We start from the raw sequence: 19,791 nt of genomic DNA on the forward strand, positions 1-19,791 counted from the left end.
TGCTGAACCGGCCGAGATTTGAACCGTGTACGGTCTGCCTAAGTATAGACATCTTTCCTTTACATGGTAGTTAGAATAGGGCTTATAATGTAGGTGGAAGCCACTTTAAATGTAGTTAGTATTTGACTTGAATTCTACTTTACCTTTATTTAAATGTGACATTTCATGAAGTATAGTAGTATGAAGGTAGTGTCTACTCTTATCAGTTGTGTTAATCTCTCCATATATATATATCTAAAGACAATAAGGGTTATAAGGCTGCAGGAATGCTGATACTGTGTGCATTTCATGTTTCACATATGTGCATTCTAATGCCTTCAGCACATTTCAGTCATCACACATAGTCCTATAGTTAATGAGTACATTCATATTGAATGGATGGCTGAAACCACAGCAAGCCTGAAGCAATGGAAGTGTTACTGCACAAAAACTGTAAACCTAATCCAGTACCGTGATCACATCTATCAGTAAAGTCTCTCAACCACTGACCAAGCAATATGGGGTTGGTGCAGGACTGGCTTTCCATACATCATCATAGAGAATGAGCACCCACATGGAGATTGACTGTTGATTTAGTGGGGTCTGTATTCTAATTATGAATAAGAGTCAGTATGACACATACTCTACCCCACCTCCACTTTCTTTTGGAGTGGACTGTCTGGTCATGTTAATATCTGATGTGACAGAGGATATAAACACTGCACCATCCCTGTAAGCAATGTTGGTACGCAAACAAGGTACAGAATTACATTAATGTACTTTAGTGTTATTTAACAATGCAGTTATCCTTTCCATTTGTAACTACCAGCTAAAGCCCATTTAAAGTGAACCTTTCACAATATTTTGTCATCAAATCACATATATTATGACAACGGTAGAGATTACATTCAGTGAAAAACCCATGTCTAAAGGATCTGTAGATCCAGGGATATAGGTAGTTTATGTTCTATGCACAAATCGGCTCTGTGTGCTTTCACCTCTATTGATCAGTAAAGTATATATAAACTATATACTATATGTATACTTCTGCATTGAGTAGATGTGCTGCCAGATTGAGTCACCAAACGAGTTCTCCCACAAGAATTTAACAGTAATCCTACTGTCCTAGATCTTTCACTTTTATAAAAGAAGATGGCATGACAACTAAAACTGCTTTTACCAAGTCGTGGGAAGTAAAAGTAGCAGCATAGGAAACTGTACATGGAATCTCTAAAACTTCCAGAGAATTGCTTTTTGTGACGTAAACATAAGATGAATTTGTTATCTGAATAGAGTTCAGCTTTAAGTTTACCCAAACCTCTTCATTTTATCTTTTATATGGACAGTGATGGGTTTCATTGCCTATGGCGAGCTGCTCCTTAACAGGGAAACGGGGTTTCCATCGCAGTGGTCAAGCTTGTTTTTAAAGTGTATCTGATCAAAATGTAAAATGATGTTTTAACTTTTACATCGAATTTCAATTATTTCTAGCATACTCCTATAAACCTGGCTGCAGGCTGCTGACTCCACCGCCTGAAAATTCTCCTCTCAGCACCTCTTTTGTTCAGAAGGCAGACTCTGTGAATTCTGTGATACTGCAATGCATACTCGCAGGGTATAGTGAATGTGTGTCACTGAATTCAAGGTAAATCTGTGGGGATCTTCACAAGGTCAATTTACAATCCTCATGATTGGTGATAATAAGGCCGGCCATAGGTGGAGCAAGCTGTCCCTGCAGGGAGTACACAGTGATTATTGCTAGCGGATATAATAGCCACTAGCAATAATCACATGTAAAATCTGGCAGGCTGCTTGTACCTAAGTTAATTGATCAATCAACTTGGATACATTTAGCCTGCCTATACACAGTTTGAATCTCGGCCAGTCCCTGCTGAACAGATTCAAACCTTTACACCGGCTTAAAAGGAGTCGGCTAGAAAAAATTTAAATACAATGTGAAAATGAATGTATGATTTTCACTTTAACCATAGATACACTTTCTAATGGAATTGGCTTGCATTAACTGTTAGATTTTCCACTTCTCTCCCTCTCCCTCTTCCTCTCCATACAAACCAAAAGCCAGTAATACTGACAGCTCATCAGATCCAGGAATACCACTTACCACTGGTATCAGGAGAGAAGTTTGGGAGTCCCTATTGCTTCATTTTTCTTTAAGATGAAGGCTCCAGAGCGGTAATCCTTATCTGTCCTTTAAGCCCAATTCCAGCCAGTGATGTGTCGGGACAATTGCTTGTTCTGGGTCTGCGAACCCCTTTTGGTAAAAGACTAGACGGTGCATCTCCAGAATTTCATGAACATGTCAGCAATGGCAGTCTCTGCTTTTTTGTTCTGACGAGTTCCTTCTGAAGCAGAGATCACATTTGTGGGTAGATTTTTCTTGGGAGTATTTATCTTTTTTTTGTTTTAATTTTTGCAATTGATGTAAATAATTCATTTATTATATTATTTATTTGGATTTTGCACAAGGGTTACTTGAATATGTTAGAATTCTAGACATGCACTTTTTTTTGAAGCCTGAATGTGTTATTGTGGTAAGTGAATAGTACATATTTAGTAAGCCAATTAAATATGGGAAATATTTCTGTGCAATGTACATCCTTTTTTTGTTTTGTTTTTTATATGCCCCACATGCTTTTTCCTTGGGTTTTGTTTCCCATGAGCTTCAGCTTGTACAAGAGCAGTGTGTACAGCAAGCTCTTGAAAAGCTTTTGGCAAGCAACTTTGTTCCAGCCTTTAAAGCATAACTCCAATTTAAAAAAAGAAAACGAATGCTTCAGTAAAAACCTGCTTAATTATTCCTTTAGTGCATTGTGCTCTGATGTCACCAGACACTTAGGACCTGTTCACACACGCTTTGATTTCTGAAGAGCATTCCATGTTCTTATCGCTCTTTAGTGAGCATGTGACAGGCAGGGAGGAAGCATTGTATTACCCTGAACTGGTGCAATGTGGGGTGCTTGCAAAGCAGCCCCATTCACTTGACTGGGTCATGCTTGGCGGGCATTACGCCTGCCGAAATCAGCTGGGTGTACAATTCCTGACCCGCCATGAAGCAAGCCATTGTGGCTGTGGCATTTGTACACATCTGGCCACTGCCTCTACAGCTAAAGGGGTGGGGGCGCAATTGAGGGGTGGTAAAATGCGGTTCAGCCGCCTCTCAACCACTAGTGTGAACAAACCCTTAGTTATCCTATATTTATTATAACTGTTCCTTGCATTGCAGTCTTATTTTTGCCTGTGTACAACCAATCTATTTGTCCTGAGACTTTAAATAAAACGCAGCCCATACTATCAATGAATACCTAGTTTCCAACATTGTTGTTTAATACGTGAATAAATATTGAACGCAAAAAGAGGATAAAATGGTAACAAGCCGATTTGTAGTGAATCCATATTCTTGCATTTCATATATAATTAAATATTTAATTGTGTATGAAATGCAATAATATGGATTCACTACAAATCGGCTTGTTACCATTTTATCCTTTTTTTGCGTACAATATTTATTCACGTATTAAACAACAATGTTGCTAACTAGCTCTTCATTGGTCGTATGTGCAATGCCTCATTTAAAGTCCCCAGAACAAAAAAATTGGCTGTATGGAGATGTTATGAAGGGATGGAGGCACATCACCACATTCTAATTTTGTTATATTTTTGTCTGTGCTATACCAAGCATCGGACAGCTGTTTCCTGCGGGAGCCGAGCCATTTAGACTCGTTGGTAGCCCTTGAGACTACAGAGGTGATGTATACCGTATTTATCTGGGTATAGCGCGCATCGGCGTATAGCCTCTTCGTTGTCTTTCCCGGCGTCCATCGGCGGCCTTGTCCATTTCGGCGTCCGTCTTCGGCCTTTGTGGTGTCCTCCTCGATTCTCCCGCGCTGTCTCTGAGCGCCGCCGCCGACATATACCGAGCGCAGTACACTCGGCTATGTTCGGCAACGCTCGGCTCCTCTCGCATAAAGGTTAGGAGGCGGCACAGGGCGTGACCGTGAGCGGAGCCGAGCATAGCCGAGTGTATTGCGCTCGGTGAATGTCGGAGGCGGCGCTCAGACAGGTGATCGGCGTATAACGCGCACCCACGATTTTCCCCTATTTTTAAGGGGGAAAAAAGTGCGCGTTATACGCCGATAAATACGGTAATTGTTTGTGGTCAATGGGAAAAAAAAATTCAGGCTTTTCAATTAAAGCCTATTGGAGTGGAAAATACTCGATGCTTGTAGCTCAAAAGAAGCTCATGTAATTTTTCCAAGCTACTTCTAAGCTAAGTCTACAAGTGCAGCCATACTCGGGTGTGAATAGGCACAATTGAAAAGCATGGCATATTGGATGTTAAGTATTTTGATGCTTGGAGCTACAAAACACTATGATATGAATGGGGCTTAATGCCATTAGAACCACACATAAATTGATGTCAAAATGGAATAAAGGGTACACAGAGTTTCATCAACGCCTATGATGACCTTGCGTTTTAGAGCTAAGCATGCTTTCAACAAGCTGCTAGCAGGCTTTCAACAAGCTTCGAGTTGTGCTGGAGCATACTGAAGCCTACTGGCAGCTTGTTTAAAATGACAGTCAGCATTCCCATTAAGAACTGTCCTTAACATTCCCAAACTGAAGTATAAAATGATTTTAAAGCCCAAATGTTTATACGTTTTTTTTTTTTTTTTTTTTTTTTTTCAAATGCTATTGATATGCCTTAAAGTCTTTTGCTGCTTCTTCGCTTATTTCCTCTCCCCTTCCATGTACAAGGAACCTGTCCATTTGCAGGGACCCATGGAGCCACTTGTGTGTGCGCACGCTTCTCTCTCTTCTCACTCTGGATAAGTCTCCTTGCATCCACTGAAAGAAAGCAAGTCACTCCCATTTCCTACCTTTTCCCTGTGATTGCTAGCTGCTTGAACCTGAGCAGTTCCTAGTTAACTGTGCTTTTGTGCCTCCTCACCATTGGCTCTAACCCCTTGAATGCTGCATCAGTGCAACCTTAGTGGCCCCATTCACCTGAAAGCGACAGGGGGTAAAATTCCTGGCATGGTTACAAAGCAAGGCATCTCAGCCATACAGCAAGGCATCTCGGCCACGACCACAAAGCAAGGCATCTCGGCTATGGCATGTGTACACCCCTTCCTTTACAGCTAAACTGGGTAGTGGTTGGGGGATCAGTATAAGCACAGCACAACCACAGGGTTTTGCCGCCCCCCCCAAATGCTATTTTGAACTACTCCTAAAAGGCTTCAAGAAAAGCTTGCCAAAAGCTCTGCAAATGCATTGTACAAGGGTTCTGTACACTGCTTTGGTACAAGCTGAAGAAGACCTAACAATTCATTGTTGGTAAAGTGTGTGTATATATAGATATATATGACTGCTTTATAATTTGGTGTGTGTGTGTGTGTGTGTGTGTGTGTGTGTGTGTGTGTGTATACAATATATATAATGTATATGACCTACTACTCTGTGTGTATGTTTACAAACCTGAATAAACTGCACTTGTATGACCCAAGCATTTTATCTATGTGTATATTTCTAGAAGTTTAATGGTCTATAAAGGAATGTTTGTTATTTTTCTTAACTACTTCCCATCCGGGTCACTTTGCTCTTGCATATAAAAATCTACTTTTTTTCTAGAAAATTACTTGGAACCCCCTAAAACTCTCTATTTTTTTAGACAAGGGTAAGCTAACTTTTTTCGGAAAAGGTATGTGTATGACCATAGATATGCCTGTAAGGTGATGTCTATCTCTCAGATAAACGAAACGGGAACACTCATCCATGTGGATACAAATAACCTCATGGATGAGCCCCATATATTGCCATATCCACAAAAAAGCTTCTCTCTTAAAGTGGTGTTCCGGCCAAAAAAATAATTAAAGCCAGCAGCTATACATACTGCAGCTGCTGGATTTTTAATAATATGACACTTACCTGTCCTTGAGTTCCTCGATGTCGACACCGCAGCTGATGTTTCCATCAGCTGTCGAGAGCTGCCGCCACCATTGCGGGTAAGGGAACCCGGCAGTGTAGCCTGTTGGCTTCACGCCGGGAACCCTACTGTGCATGCGCGGGGCCCCGCTCCTCTCTCCTATTGGTCCGGGGGACGCGGTGACGTCAATGTGGATGTTCAGTATTGTTTCTTTAGATATAGTAGGTGTCTCGTTGGAGAACATCTGGCTAGCTTCTAGAAAGATCTTGTCAAAATCTATCTTTTTCAAGAAAATCAGTACTCTGTAGATCTAGTAGGTGTCTCGTTGGAGAACAACTGGCTACCTTCTAGAGAGAAAATCATAATCCATCTTTTTCAAGCAAGCCCGCCTTCTTAAGACTCCTTTCACACTGGGGAGTCGGGTTAGCAGTAAAGCACCGCTAGTTTAGCAATGCTTTTTGGCCGCTAGCGGGGCGCTTTTAACCCCTGCTAGCGGCTGAAGAATAGGTTGAAAGCCAGTGTTGTGGTGCTTCCAAAGCACCTTTCGTGCACTTCAGAAGTGCTGCCCATTCATTTCAATGGATAAGGGTGGTGCAGGAGTGGTGTTTACAGCACTCCCATATGCCCCAGAAATGCTGCTTGCAGGACTTTTTTTTACCCCGTCCTGCAAGCACTTGGGCTTTCACACTGGGGAGATACGAGAGGCACTTAATAGATATAATATATATTTTTAGTGCTAAAATGTCTGAAAAGCGCCTCAGTGTGAAAGGGGGTCTAATAAATTAGACCGAGGCCAGGTCCCAGAAAAAACACATTATTGAAACTAGAAAAGCTACAATTTCTGGGGAAATTGTGTGAAGTGTTCTTGCCTCCATGGGGGAGGACCCACTCTATTTTTGAACATTGAGCTATAATTCCCCTCAGAGCTGTGTGGGAGGAGCTACAATTCCCCTCAGAGCTGTGTGGGAGGAGCTACAATTCCCCTCAGAGCTGTGTGGGAGGAGCTACAATTCCCCTCAGAGCTGTGTGGGAGGAGCTACAATTCCCCTCAGAGCTGTGTGGGAGGAGCTACAATTCCCCTCAGCGTTGCCAGGAAACCAATGTTTATGCAGGTTCTAAGCACAGTCCAGAGTATTTTGCCTCTCCTAAATACTTATCATTCTTTAAACGGTCGTATTTTAAAAACTATTAATCCCAAGAGCTTTATATTGTGAGAATCACAAGACCCAGACCTACATTTTGATGCATAGTATGTCTCTAAATATTAAAATTGAAGGCACAGTCGCAGTTTAGATATTGCCCTTCAAATTTTAGGTGTCTACAGTGTAATTTCAATGAATTTCAATTGACGCCGTGAGTTGAAAACAAATGGTCATAATGTAAAAAACTGTCCAGGACTATAGCTTAGCCGTGGACACATGTAGTGGCAGCAGGGATAGCTGGCCTTTTTTTTTTATATAAGATTTGTGTAGGTGGGCTTAAAAATGAGAGAGTGGTGGCAGTTTAGAAATCATGTCCTGATCTTTCAGTTTTTGTCAGCTCACACTCTAGTTTCGCCATTCATTCTTATGGGACAATTGTTGCTGCAAAAACGACTATATTTCGTGAACGATTTGGTATATTACTTGTCTATGTAGTGTAAAAGCTGTGGGAGGAGTTAGGGTGGTAAATTTGGCTATAATAAGAATAATAATAATATATATATGTGAGATACAGTGCCTTGCGAAAGTATTCGGCCCCCTTGAACTTTGCGACCATTTGCCACATTTCAGGCTTCAAACATAAAGATATAAAACTGTAATTTTTTTTGAAGAATCAACAACAAGTGGGATACAATAGTGGGATACAATCATGAAGTGGAACGAAATTTATTGGATATTTCAAACTTTTTTAACAAATAAAAAACTGAAAAATTGGGCGTGCAAAATTATTCAGCCCCTTTACTTTCAGTGCAGCAAACTCTCTCCAGAAGTTCAGTGAGGATCTCTGAATGATCCAATGTTGACCTAAATGACTAATGATGATAAATAGAATCCACCTGTGTGTAATCAAGTCTCCGTATAAATGCACCTGCACTGTGATAGTCTCAGAGGTCCGTTTAAAGCGCAGAGAGCATCATGAAGAACAAGGAACACACCAGGCAGGTCCGAGATACTGTTGTGGAGTAGTTTAAAGCTGGATTTGGATACAAAAAGATTTCCCAAGCTTTAAACATCCCAAGGAGCACTGTACAAGCGATAATATTGAAATGGAAGGAGTATCAGACCACTGCAAATCTACGAAGACCTGGCCGTACCTCTAAACTTTCAGCTCATACAAGGAGAAGACTGATCAGAGATGCAGCCAAGAGGCCCATGATCACTCTGGATGAACTGCAGAGATCTACAGCTGAGGTGGGAGACTCTGTCCATATGACAACAATCAGTTGTATACTGCACAAATCTGGCCTTTATGGAAGAGTGGCAAGAAGAAAGCCATTTCTTAAAGATATCTATAAAAAGTGTTGTTTAAAGTTTGCCACAAGCCACCTGGGAGGCACACCAAACATGTGGAAGAAGGTGCTCTGGTCAGATGAAACCAAAATCGAACTTTTTGGCAACAATGCAAAACGTTATGTTTGGCGTAAAAGCAACACAGCTCATCACCCTGAACACACCATCCCCACTGTGAAACATGGTGGTGGCAGCATCATGGTTTGGGCCTGCTTTTCTTCAGCAGGGACTGGGAAGATGGTTAAAATTGATGGGAAGATGGATGGAGCCAAATACAGGACCATTCTGGAAGAAAACCTGATGGAGTCTGCAAAAGACCTGAGACTGGGACGGAGATTTGTCTTCCAACAAGACAATGATCCAAAACATAAAGCAAAATCTACAATGGAATGGTTCACAAATAAACATATCCAGGTGTTAGAATGGCCAAGTCAAAGTCCAGACCTGAATCCAATCGAGAATCTGTGGAAAGAACTGAAAACTGCTGTTCACAAACGCTCTCCATCCAACCTCACTGAGCTCGAGCTGTTTTGCAAGGAGGAATGGGCAAAAATTTCAGTCTCTCGATGTGCAAAACTGATAGAGACATACCCCAAGCAACTTACAGCTGTAATCGCAGCAAAAGGTGGCGCTACAAAGTATTAACTTAAAGGGTCACTAAAGGAATTTTTTTTTTTTTTTTTGCTGAAATGACTGTTTACAGGGTATAAAGACATAATAGTTAACTGATTCCTTTTAAAAATGATTAAAAATAGATAAAAAAAAAAACAATCATATAATGTATCTGCAGTTTAGTCTCGTTTTTGCTGTTGTTTCCTGGTTCTCTGATGTACAGAGCCAGAGAGCATTGATGGTTTGGAAAACGAAACTGATTGGTGCTGAGGGGTTTTAGACACACAGTAATCACACCTCCTTGATTGGTGACCACAGTGAGAAATCTCCCAGTACTGTGGTGATCAGGAAACAGACAACCAGGAAGTGTCCAGAACAGAGAGGAATTACAGCAACATCAAAGAAAATATGGAACAATGAGGACATAAAACCAGGACTGCAGTAAGGTAAAGCAAGCTATTTAGCTAAAAAAAAAATCCTTTAGTGACTCTTTAAGGGGGCTGAATAATTTTGCACGCCCAATTTTTCAGTTTTTTGTTTGTTAAAAAAGTTTGAAATATCCAATAAATTTCGTTCCACTTCATGATTGTGTCCCACTTGTTGATTCTTCAAACATAAAAGATATAAAACTGTAATTTTCTTTTTTTTGAAGCCTGAAATGTGGCAAAAGGTCGCAAAGTTCAAGGGGGCCGAATACTTTCGCAAGGTACTGTAACAAGTGATCTTGCTATGCAAGAACAATTAATTACAAATCTACAAGTGCCTGTGTTAATGACATTCACTGTGACAACAATCAAAAACAACTAGACAGGGGTGTGCTACCCTGTGCACCAAATGGCACATGTCTAAAAAATGTATTGTAAATCGTAAAAAAGGTATGTGTATGACCATAGATATGCCTATAAGGTGATGTCCATCTCTGATATGTGATACAGGTACACTTATCCATGTGGACACAAATAAGCACTGATGGACGAGCCCCATACAGGCATACCCCACTTTTAAGTACACAATGGGGTTTATTTACTAAAGCTGGAAAGTGCAAAATCAGGCTCACGTCTGCACAGAATCCAATGAGCTTCCAGGTTTTATTACCAAAACTTTGTTGAACAAGCTGAGGTTAGAAGCTCATTGGTTTCTATGCAGAAGTGAGCCTGATTTTGCACTTTCCAGATTTAGTAAATAAACCCCATTGTGTACTTAAAAGTGGGGTATGCCTGTATATCACCATATCCACAAAAAAGCTACTCTCGTAATTTCTCACCCCACAAGGGATGAGGTATGCCTTGTGTCAATGCAGTCTTGATTTAGGAGAGAAGCTTTTGTGGATATGGTGATATATGATGGGGCTGGTACATCAATGGTTATTTGTGTTCACATGGATGAGTGTACCCGTATCGCATATCTGAGAGATAGACATCACCTTACAGGCATATCTATGGTCATACACATACCTTTTACAATAGAAAACAGAGACCCTATAGAAAAAATGGTAGGTGTTGCAATTTTTATGTCACACAGTATAGTAAAACATTGGTTTGAGAGTAACTTGGTTTGAGAGCATTTTGAAAGACAAGCAACATTTTTTAATACATTTTGACTTGATATACAAGCAATGTCTTGATATAAGAGTAGCGTCATGTCACAACTGAGAATAAAATAAAAGAGAGGCGCCTCTAAATGTAGCAATATGGTTACATTTAATGAAGGTGCAACATTTAGAAACTCGAATGGTTGAAGATTAAAACGGACATCCAAGTATGAAGGCATCCAGGGTAAAACTGTCCACATAGACCGTTCTCTCCGCCATTGATGTCATCACTTCCACGCGCAGTTCAAGCCTCACTTTCAGATCGCTCTACTGCAGGGTAGTCTTCCTGGTCACAATTGCAGACTGACAGCGGTGAGGACGGTCTATGTCAGGGATAAGCAATTAGCGGACCTCCAGCTGTTGCAGAACTACAAGTCCCATGAGGCATAGCAAGTCTCTGAAAGCAACAAGCATGACACCCAGAGGCAGAGGCATGATGGGACTTGTAGTTTTATAACAGCTGGAGGTCCGCTAATTGCATATCCCTGGTCTATGTGGATCACTTTACCACGGATGCCTGCATACTTAGATGTGCCTCTTGTAATCCTCAACCATGTGAGTTGCTAAATGTTGTACCTTTTTATTAAACGTAACCATATTGTTACACTTAGAGGCGCCTCTCTTCTCTTTTATACTCTGTAGCTCCTGCTTGATGTTTGCTTCTAATCCCTTTGTGGATGGACATTTAATGGTTGCACAATCCTGGTAAAATGTATATAATCTTTTTATATAGACTAAAGGACTTAATGAATAAATGGTTGTGGAACGAATGCATTATTTCTTGTGAGAAAATTTGCTTTGATATTCATGTGCTTTTGGATTATGGAATGAATTATGCTCGCAATCCAAGGTTTTACTTTTGCGCAGCGGTATTTCAAACACAATTTTTTGGGTAAAAACAAAACACTTTCATGAATAAAAAAATAAAAAAAACACGAAAGTTTTGTTGTCAAATCCGAACCGTCACTGAGAGCCCTTGATCCCATACTAACAAACAATCGGGAACCGTGAGGTCCAGTTCCCAACCAAGTAATCGCTGTCAGCAAGTTTAAACAATTAATGAGAACAGCAATACCACGTATTTAACTGATCAATATACAACAGTGCCTCTGGCCTTCCGGCGTGCTAATTGGCATAAAATAAATTAGTAAAGATAACCCACACTGGCTTGATTAATCTTCTGTTTAAATCTGTGAGATTTTTTTAACACAATAAAATTATCAGTGAAAGTATGGATTACATAACAATAGAATCAATAACGATTTGTTCACTGTCAAGTCACTAACAATCACATATATATCCGATTTATCGCAATACAGAAATACCGTTAGATTAATTACTGTTGAAGCAACGTGTTATTGATTTAACTATAGATTTAGTCTTGGGGTAAATCAAGGCGCTCATTTTTTTTATTCAGTAGGCACCATCACCACTGTCTCAGAATACAAGCAATTTGGACTATACCGGCAGACAAAAAGGTCCCCCCCCCCCCAATCAGTCCCCACCGCCCCCTCCCCTTTCCTAAATTCCTTGCATCAGTATGTGAAGACCGAGTCTATGGTACTACCTATGCTGACACAGCTCAACTGAATTACTTGATTTCTTCAGTGAAGATGACACCAATACATAGGATTTAGTACCACCAGTCTATCATACACAACTTGTGAAGTTCAACGTGGGAAAAACATGCACTCTCATCTGGATCAGCACTTTCTCAACGCAAAGATCACGCTCTCAATAACCATAAGACACTCTCTCAGACACACACATGCTCTTTTGATCTGAACAATCTCTCGATCAGACGCCCATCAATCAATCTCTTGGAAGCCCTCCGAACACTCCCTAAGGTTCATCAGATAAGCGTCCTTGCAAATCCCTGGGTGTGGTCCTATTCTCCACCACAACTATCTTTGTTGGTAAGGTATAATTTAATACCTACTCTGCAAAAAAAATCTCGCTTCTGAATTTAACTGAATAGAACTAAACTATGAATTACACATTCATAGTTTAGTGTATGTGCCACTAAATTCTATTTATTGGTGTCATCTTCATTGAACAAATCAAGTAAATAAATTGAGCTGTGTTAACAACGTGACATTGATTTAATGGTATTGCGATAAATCGGACATATATATATATATATATATATATATATATATATATATATATATATATATATATATATATATATATATATATATATATATATATATATATGTGTGTGTGTGTGATTGTCAGTGACTTGACAGTGAACAAATTATTTATTTTATTGTTCCGTAATCCATACTTTCATTGATTTAATTGTGTTGTGTTAAAAAAAATCTCACAGATTTAAACAGACCATAGGCGTGCGCACAGGGTGTGCCAGCTGTGCCCAGGCACACCCTAATCACCCTGTGCAGCACAGATTCCCTCTACTGCACAAGTGTCAAACACAAGGCCCATGGGCCGAATCCGGCTTTCCAGGCCATTTCACGGGACACTCGCACCTCTCCTGCAGCTGCAGGAGAGCTCCAGCCCTCCTCTGGTCCTTTTCCAGACCCTTACTTTCTGCTTTCAAGCAATGCATCCAGCTTCTTCCCAGCAGCAGCATAAGGAAAGGGGGATGCACTCTGATGTAAGGGAGAGTGGGGGACTCAACTTCTGATGGTGGGGTGGCTCTTGACATCTAATGTAAGGGGAGGGCATGCGCTGGACATCTAATCTTACAGATACAACTGAACCTTTTAAGGGCAATCATAATGCTGATGCGGCCCACAATGAAATTAAGTTTGACACCCCTGCTCTACTGCCTAGGTTCCCCCCCACCGTCCCCTTGCAGCGCTGCTGGCTTTCCTACTCTCCTCTCCCTCTGGCTGTTGCTGCAGGGATGTTTTAGGATGAGTGGGGGAAGGGGCCAGTAAATATGTAACTTACTGGCCCCTTCCCTTTCATCGTGAGTGATCGGTAGTATGTGTTTGAGCTTTTGGGTGCCCACCCTAATGCAATAGGCTGCGCACACCTATGCCGGAGGCACTGTTGTATATTGATTAGTTAAATAATTGGCATTGCTGTTCTCATTAATCATTTAAACTTCCTGACACAGCGATCAGTTTATTGGGAACTGGACCTCCCAAATCCTGAGTATTAGTATGGGACCCGGGCCTCTCAGTAACAGTTCAGTCTCTGTGCTGTGCAGCGTGTTCCCAGCACAAACACAACTACGCATATATGCGGCCCTACGAATCAAGATCCACTTCGGAGAGACCACATATATGTGTACAGCTAGCAGGATTTAGGGTCACATTTTTATAATACAGTGTATATAATTCTGCATCTATTAAGTTGGGTACACACTTTAAGAAAATCGGGCAAACGTTCAGCCAATTTTCCTTGTTTTACAGAAAAATTCTCTTGCGACGAAGGCTTTTTTTGTTGTTTATTGTTTCTGATCATGCACAGTCTTTCTTTTCAACATTTTCTTGTACAAAGATCGTATGAAAACCGTACACATTCAACAAAAATCTTTCTTTCTGTTTCCGTATGAGAAAAAAAATGTTGAGTTTGTCCCTTCCGGAATTTTCGTATGAAAAGTTGGAATCGGCTGTCAAAGTTGTGTACACATTATGCGAAAATCGTATGAAAATTCTTTGGACCAAAATGTTTGCCCAATTTTCTTATAGTGTGTATGAGCCTTAAGGTTCTGATGGAAAATCACTTGCCAATCTGGCACAAAAAAATACATTGCAAGTGTTTACAAAGACTATTCAAAAGGGTAACGGATGCAATGGACAGATACACCCTTATTGGGCATGTTAGGAACACGCGTAAGAACACTTCATTATATTTCATTCCTTATGTCTCTCGCCAGTCAGTGAAGCATTAATAAGTACTTATAACAACACCAACCCAACAAACACAAAGCAAACCGCGATGAAGACAGACTCCTACACAGAGGGAATTTTACAGGTGTGCTGATGTTACTTTTGGAGGTGCAATAAACCTTAACTGAAATCCCATTCACACTCTTATAAACCATTCACTTCTCAAGTATAATGGATTGTTTATTCTGATCATCGCTAATCGTTTCCTGATGATTTTGTTGCTAATAAACTTAAACAGATTGTAAATGTCCGTGTTAGTTTTTAGTATTATGTTCTCATGCGTTTAAGAGGCATAATCCTAGCACCAGTGTTGTAATATGTTTGTGATGTATCATGATGAATAGTTCATTTTTCTGTACTGAAATGAAAAGATTGGGATTTAAGGAGACCAACAAATCTAGAGAACTTAACCACTTAAGGACTGAGCCTCTTTTTGAGATTTCGTGTTCACAAGTTTTTGCTCGAAAATTACTTAGAACCCCCAAACATTATATATTGTTTTTTTTAACACCCTAGAGAATAATTATTTACGCAGCTGTCTTACAAGCACACTTTTTTGGGGAAAAAATACACTTTTTTTAATTAAAAAATAAGACAGCAGTAAAGTTAGCCCAATGTCTTTGATATTGTGAAAGATTATGTTACGCCGAGTAAATTGATAAAAAAAATGTTAAGCTTCAAAACTGCACAGGCTCGTGGAATGGCGACAAACTTTTACCCTTAAAAAACTGCATAGGCTACATTACATTTTTTTTTACAGGTTACAAGTTTTAAGTTGCAGAGGAGGTGTAGGACTAGAATTATTGCTCTCGCAATGTAAACATCCCTTGTAATAGAAAAAAAGCATGACAAGACCTTTTTAAATATAAGATCTGGGGTCAAAAAGACCTCTAATCTCATATTTACAATATATATTTACAGTAAGAGCATTGGGTGGAAGGGACGTTTGACATTGCTTCCGCCAGTCTATGCTATGGAGCCGAGTGGGGGCCATCTTCCCCTCACTCAGCAGCCAGCCAAGCAGGGAAGAGGACCAGATCGTCTCTGCCGCTAGCGGCAGTTCTGGTAAGTGGCAGAGACGACCGGAGCATGGCCCTGATAAAAGTGATCTTGTGGCGAATCTGTCGTAGAGACCACTTTTATTGGAAACCGGACCGCTCGCTGAAGAAAAGGATACCGGGTTATGACAGCAACAAAATCATCATGTGGCAGGGCCCACCCCCACCCTGATGTTAAGGGCATTTTGTCTGGTATGGTTCAAGGTGTCACACACTGCCAGGCTGCATGCTCAAACAATAATCTGATATGGAATTTTGATGTCGACTTTTGCGTAGGTTTGCTGGAGGCCCTTGTCCACATCAGCAAAAACATGGGGTCCTTGTTGAAGGCATGTGGCCTGGTATCGTTCTGAAGGAGACTCTCAGTGTGTCGTAAATCACAGCAGTCTTCGTACAGATGAAGAGCCTGTAAAATCATGGAAGACTCAAGATAAGACTGGACTTCAACTTTTAAGAGATTCTGCCCAGACAGCTTCCTTTGCTAATGGAAGCCAGGCAATTGGCAGGCTCCAGTACTGGCTGGGATTTTTGGTTGTACTAGATAAAAACCAATCTGCCCGTACACTGTACAAAATGGTAAACAATTTACTCCTTAGAATAAACCTGTTTTCTTTTATATCCTAACTGCTTCAGTACAAGACAAATAAAACATAATGCCAACCACAGGCATTAGACAGTGGTCACCTGATCTGATTGGCCAAGAATGTATGATTATACTTAGTGTACCTTCATCACTGGCCTTATCTCACTTGAGTAGCTAGATGGTTCAGGCTACAAATTAACTCGTGCTCATGTGTAGTTCAAAGATAACCTGTGCCAAGATCAACTGGTAAGCTTTCACTGTAGATCTGCTTCTTAAAATGTGAGGCAGTTTTTTTAAAAGAGAAGTCTGTCCAAAGTATGCCCGCCCCCTCTCCAGTCCAGAGCTGCAGATAGCCCTGGAGGGCAGAGCGATCTGCAGTCATTTGATTACTTAGTTCTCCATCTTAGAGCCAATGGGGAATAGCTGCATCATCACATCAACGCTGCAACATTGAGGTACGTATGTACAGGTTTTTATTTTTTATTTTAATATCCCTATACTTCTCCTTTTAATCAAGCAGAGTTTTGAGTCACTGAACAAGCATGCAGCAAGTGCAAGTAAGAATACCCAATCTGTATACTTTGTGCGGGTCAGTGATTAAGAAAGTATTGAAACTTCTGAATCAACGTTTTCTGGGAAAATGTACTTTATATATGTTGTTTGCGTTGACTGTTTTGTTTTTGGATTACATAATGAAAGGCTAGTCATTGCAAGGAAAGTGCCTTTGTGTGGGAACAAAAAGAGTTTGGGAGGTTTAGCCAAAGGCTTTGATTGACTTATTGCTACATCCTTTACCATCTTACCAAATCTCTAGTCCCTTTTGCAAAGGCTACTACATTATTAACTCTTTAAACGGAGCAATTTTATATTAATCAGGTGGCTACATAAATAAATATAAAAGTCATAATTAATAAAGCTTGTAGAAACCTATAGCAATGAAAAATGGTGCAGAAGCCATTAGATTTCAAGTACTATAATCAGAGGGCCACCTGATTCCTCCTGTATTAAACTGTATTGTAACTGTACTGTCTGCCCTCATATTGTAGCACTGCACAAACAGTTGGCGCTATATATATCCTGTATAATAAAAAATAATTTCTCATTGCTTGCTCTAGGTTAAAGCACTTTGATGTTACATAGTGAGCTTAAAGCGGGAGTTCACCCATTTAAAAAAAATAAAAAAATCTCCCCTTAGCTTCCTGCTCGTTCGGTCTAGGGGAATCGGCTATTTATATTAAAATATGTGCAGTACTTACCCGTTTTCGAGCTGCATCTTCTTCCGTCGCTTCCGGGTATGGGTCTTCGGGAGCGGGCGTTCCTTCTTGATTGACAGTCTTCCGAAAGGCTTCCGACGGTCGCATCCATCGCGTCACTCGTAGCCGAAAGAAGCCGAACGTCGGTGCGGGTCTATACTGCGCCTGCGCACCGACGTTCGGCTTCTTTCGGAAAATCGTGACGCGATGGATGCGACCGTCGGAAGCCTCTCGGAAACCTGTCAATCAAGAAGGAACGCCCATTCCCGAAGCCCATACCCGGAAGCGACGGAGAGGATGCGTCTCGTAAACGGGTAAGTACTGCACATATTTTAAAATAAATAACCGATTCCCCTAGTAATAACGAGCAGGAATCTAAGGGGGAAAAGTGCCCTCTAAGGGTGAACCCCCGCTTTAAATCAGCCTTCACATTGGTGTGTCATTGTAATGTGCAGTAAAAATGAGTTACCGCAATGTACAGTAATGCATGTGCAGTGGTGTATTGTGATGCCATTCGTTTTACATTAGCAGGTAATGCACCAACGGCAACGCACATGCATCCTCCCTGCAAAAATATGAAATGTTGGACTTTGAATGGTAACAGACAGAATGCAATAATAATGCAAAACATTTTCTAATGAGTGTGCTTTCAGTCATATTATTGCATTCTCAGGGCCAGATTCACATAGAGATACGACGGTGTATCTCCTGATACACCGTCGTATCTCTGAGTTTCGTCGGTGGTATCTATGCGACTGATTCATAGAATCAGTTACGCATAGATATGCCTAAGATCCGACAGGTGTAACAGGTGTTACACCGTCGGATCTTAGGCTGCAATTTTAAGGCCGGCTGCTAGGTGGCGTTTCGGTTTATTTACGCGACGAATATGCAAATGAGGAGATACGCCGATTCAGAAACGAACGACCGCCCGGCGTTTTTTTTTTTTTTACATCGTTTGCGTTCGGCTTTTTCTGGCGGATAGTTACCCCTGGGTCTATGAGGCGCAGCCAATGTTAAGTATGGCCGTCGTTCCCGCGTCGCGATTTAAAAAATTTACGTCGTTTGCGTAACTCGTCCGTGAATGGGGCTGGACGCCATTTAGAGATTTGGTAAGAAACCAATGACGTCCTTGTGACGTCATTTAGCGCAATGCACGCTGGGTAAATTTGCGGACGGCACATGCGCTATTTGATCGTTGCGGGAACGCGCCTGATTTGAATAGTACAATCCCCCTAGCCACGGAATTTGAATTCCGCCGGGGGATTTACGATACGCTGCCGCAAGTTTTGAGGTAAGTGCTTTGTGAATTACCCACTTGCCTCAAAAACTTGCGGCGGCGGATCTTAAATCACATAGGTTACGCGGATCTAAAGATCTGCTAACCTATGTGAATCTGGCCCTCAGTCTGTTACCATTCAAAATAAAGCACACTTGTTTTTGTAGAAAGGTGCACACACTGTAATATATGCAATCAACCAATGGGAGGAGCTTCATAGGTTACAATGGAAACTATCTTCCTGCAGTTTGAGGCTTTATGAACATGTTTTAGTGCAGTCATACAAAATGGTGTAAATGGGCTCTTGACGGATTAAAGCGTGCCACCAGCCCATTCAAAATCAATAGATTATCTTTTTGAAAAAGAAAGTCAGCAGCTACAAATACTATAGTTGCCGACTTTTAACAAAAAGACACTGACCAATCCAGGAGTTTAGTGCTGTCTTCACCCAGACTTGTTCTTCACCAGTGTTCGGATACCCAGCGCTACAACATGTATGTGGGAAACAAACTGTGACTTCCTGCTGTTTCACAGCCGGATCCCAACTGCACATGTTCAAAAAGGGTTATGCCGCGTACACACGATCATTTTTCAGCATGTCCAAAAAACGACATTTTCCCAACTTCATCATTAAAGCGAAGGTTCACCCAAAAAATAAATTTTTAACATTACATTCAGCCAAGTTGTCCTAATGACGATCGGCTGTTTTTTTTTTTTTTTTTTTCGTACATACTGTATTTTCACCGCCGCTTCCGGGTATGTCTTCTGCGGGACTGGGCGTTCCTAATTGATTGACAGGCTTCCGACCGTCGCATACTGCGCATCACGAGTTGCCGAAAGAAGCCGAACGTCGCTGCGCAGGCGCCGTATAGAGCCGACTCGCAGTCCGGCTTCTTTCGGCAACTCGTGACATGTAGTATGCGACGGTCGGAAGCCTGTCAATCAATTAGGAACGCCCAGTCCCGCAGAAGACATACCCGGAAGCGGCGGTGAAAATATGGTATGTACGAAAAAAAAGAAAAACAGCCGATTGTCATTAGGACAACTCGGCTGAATGTAATGTTAAAAATTTATTTTTGGGTGAACCCCCGCTTTAAAACGACGTTGCCCACACACCATTGTTTTAAAAAAATTATC

Source organism: Rana temporaria, chromosome 1 (assembly GCF_905171775.1).
Source record: "Rana temporaria chromosome 1, aRanTem1.1, whole genome shotgun sequence".
NCBI lineage: Eukaryota > Metazoa > Chordata > Amphibia > Anura > Ranidae > Rana > Rana temporaria.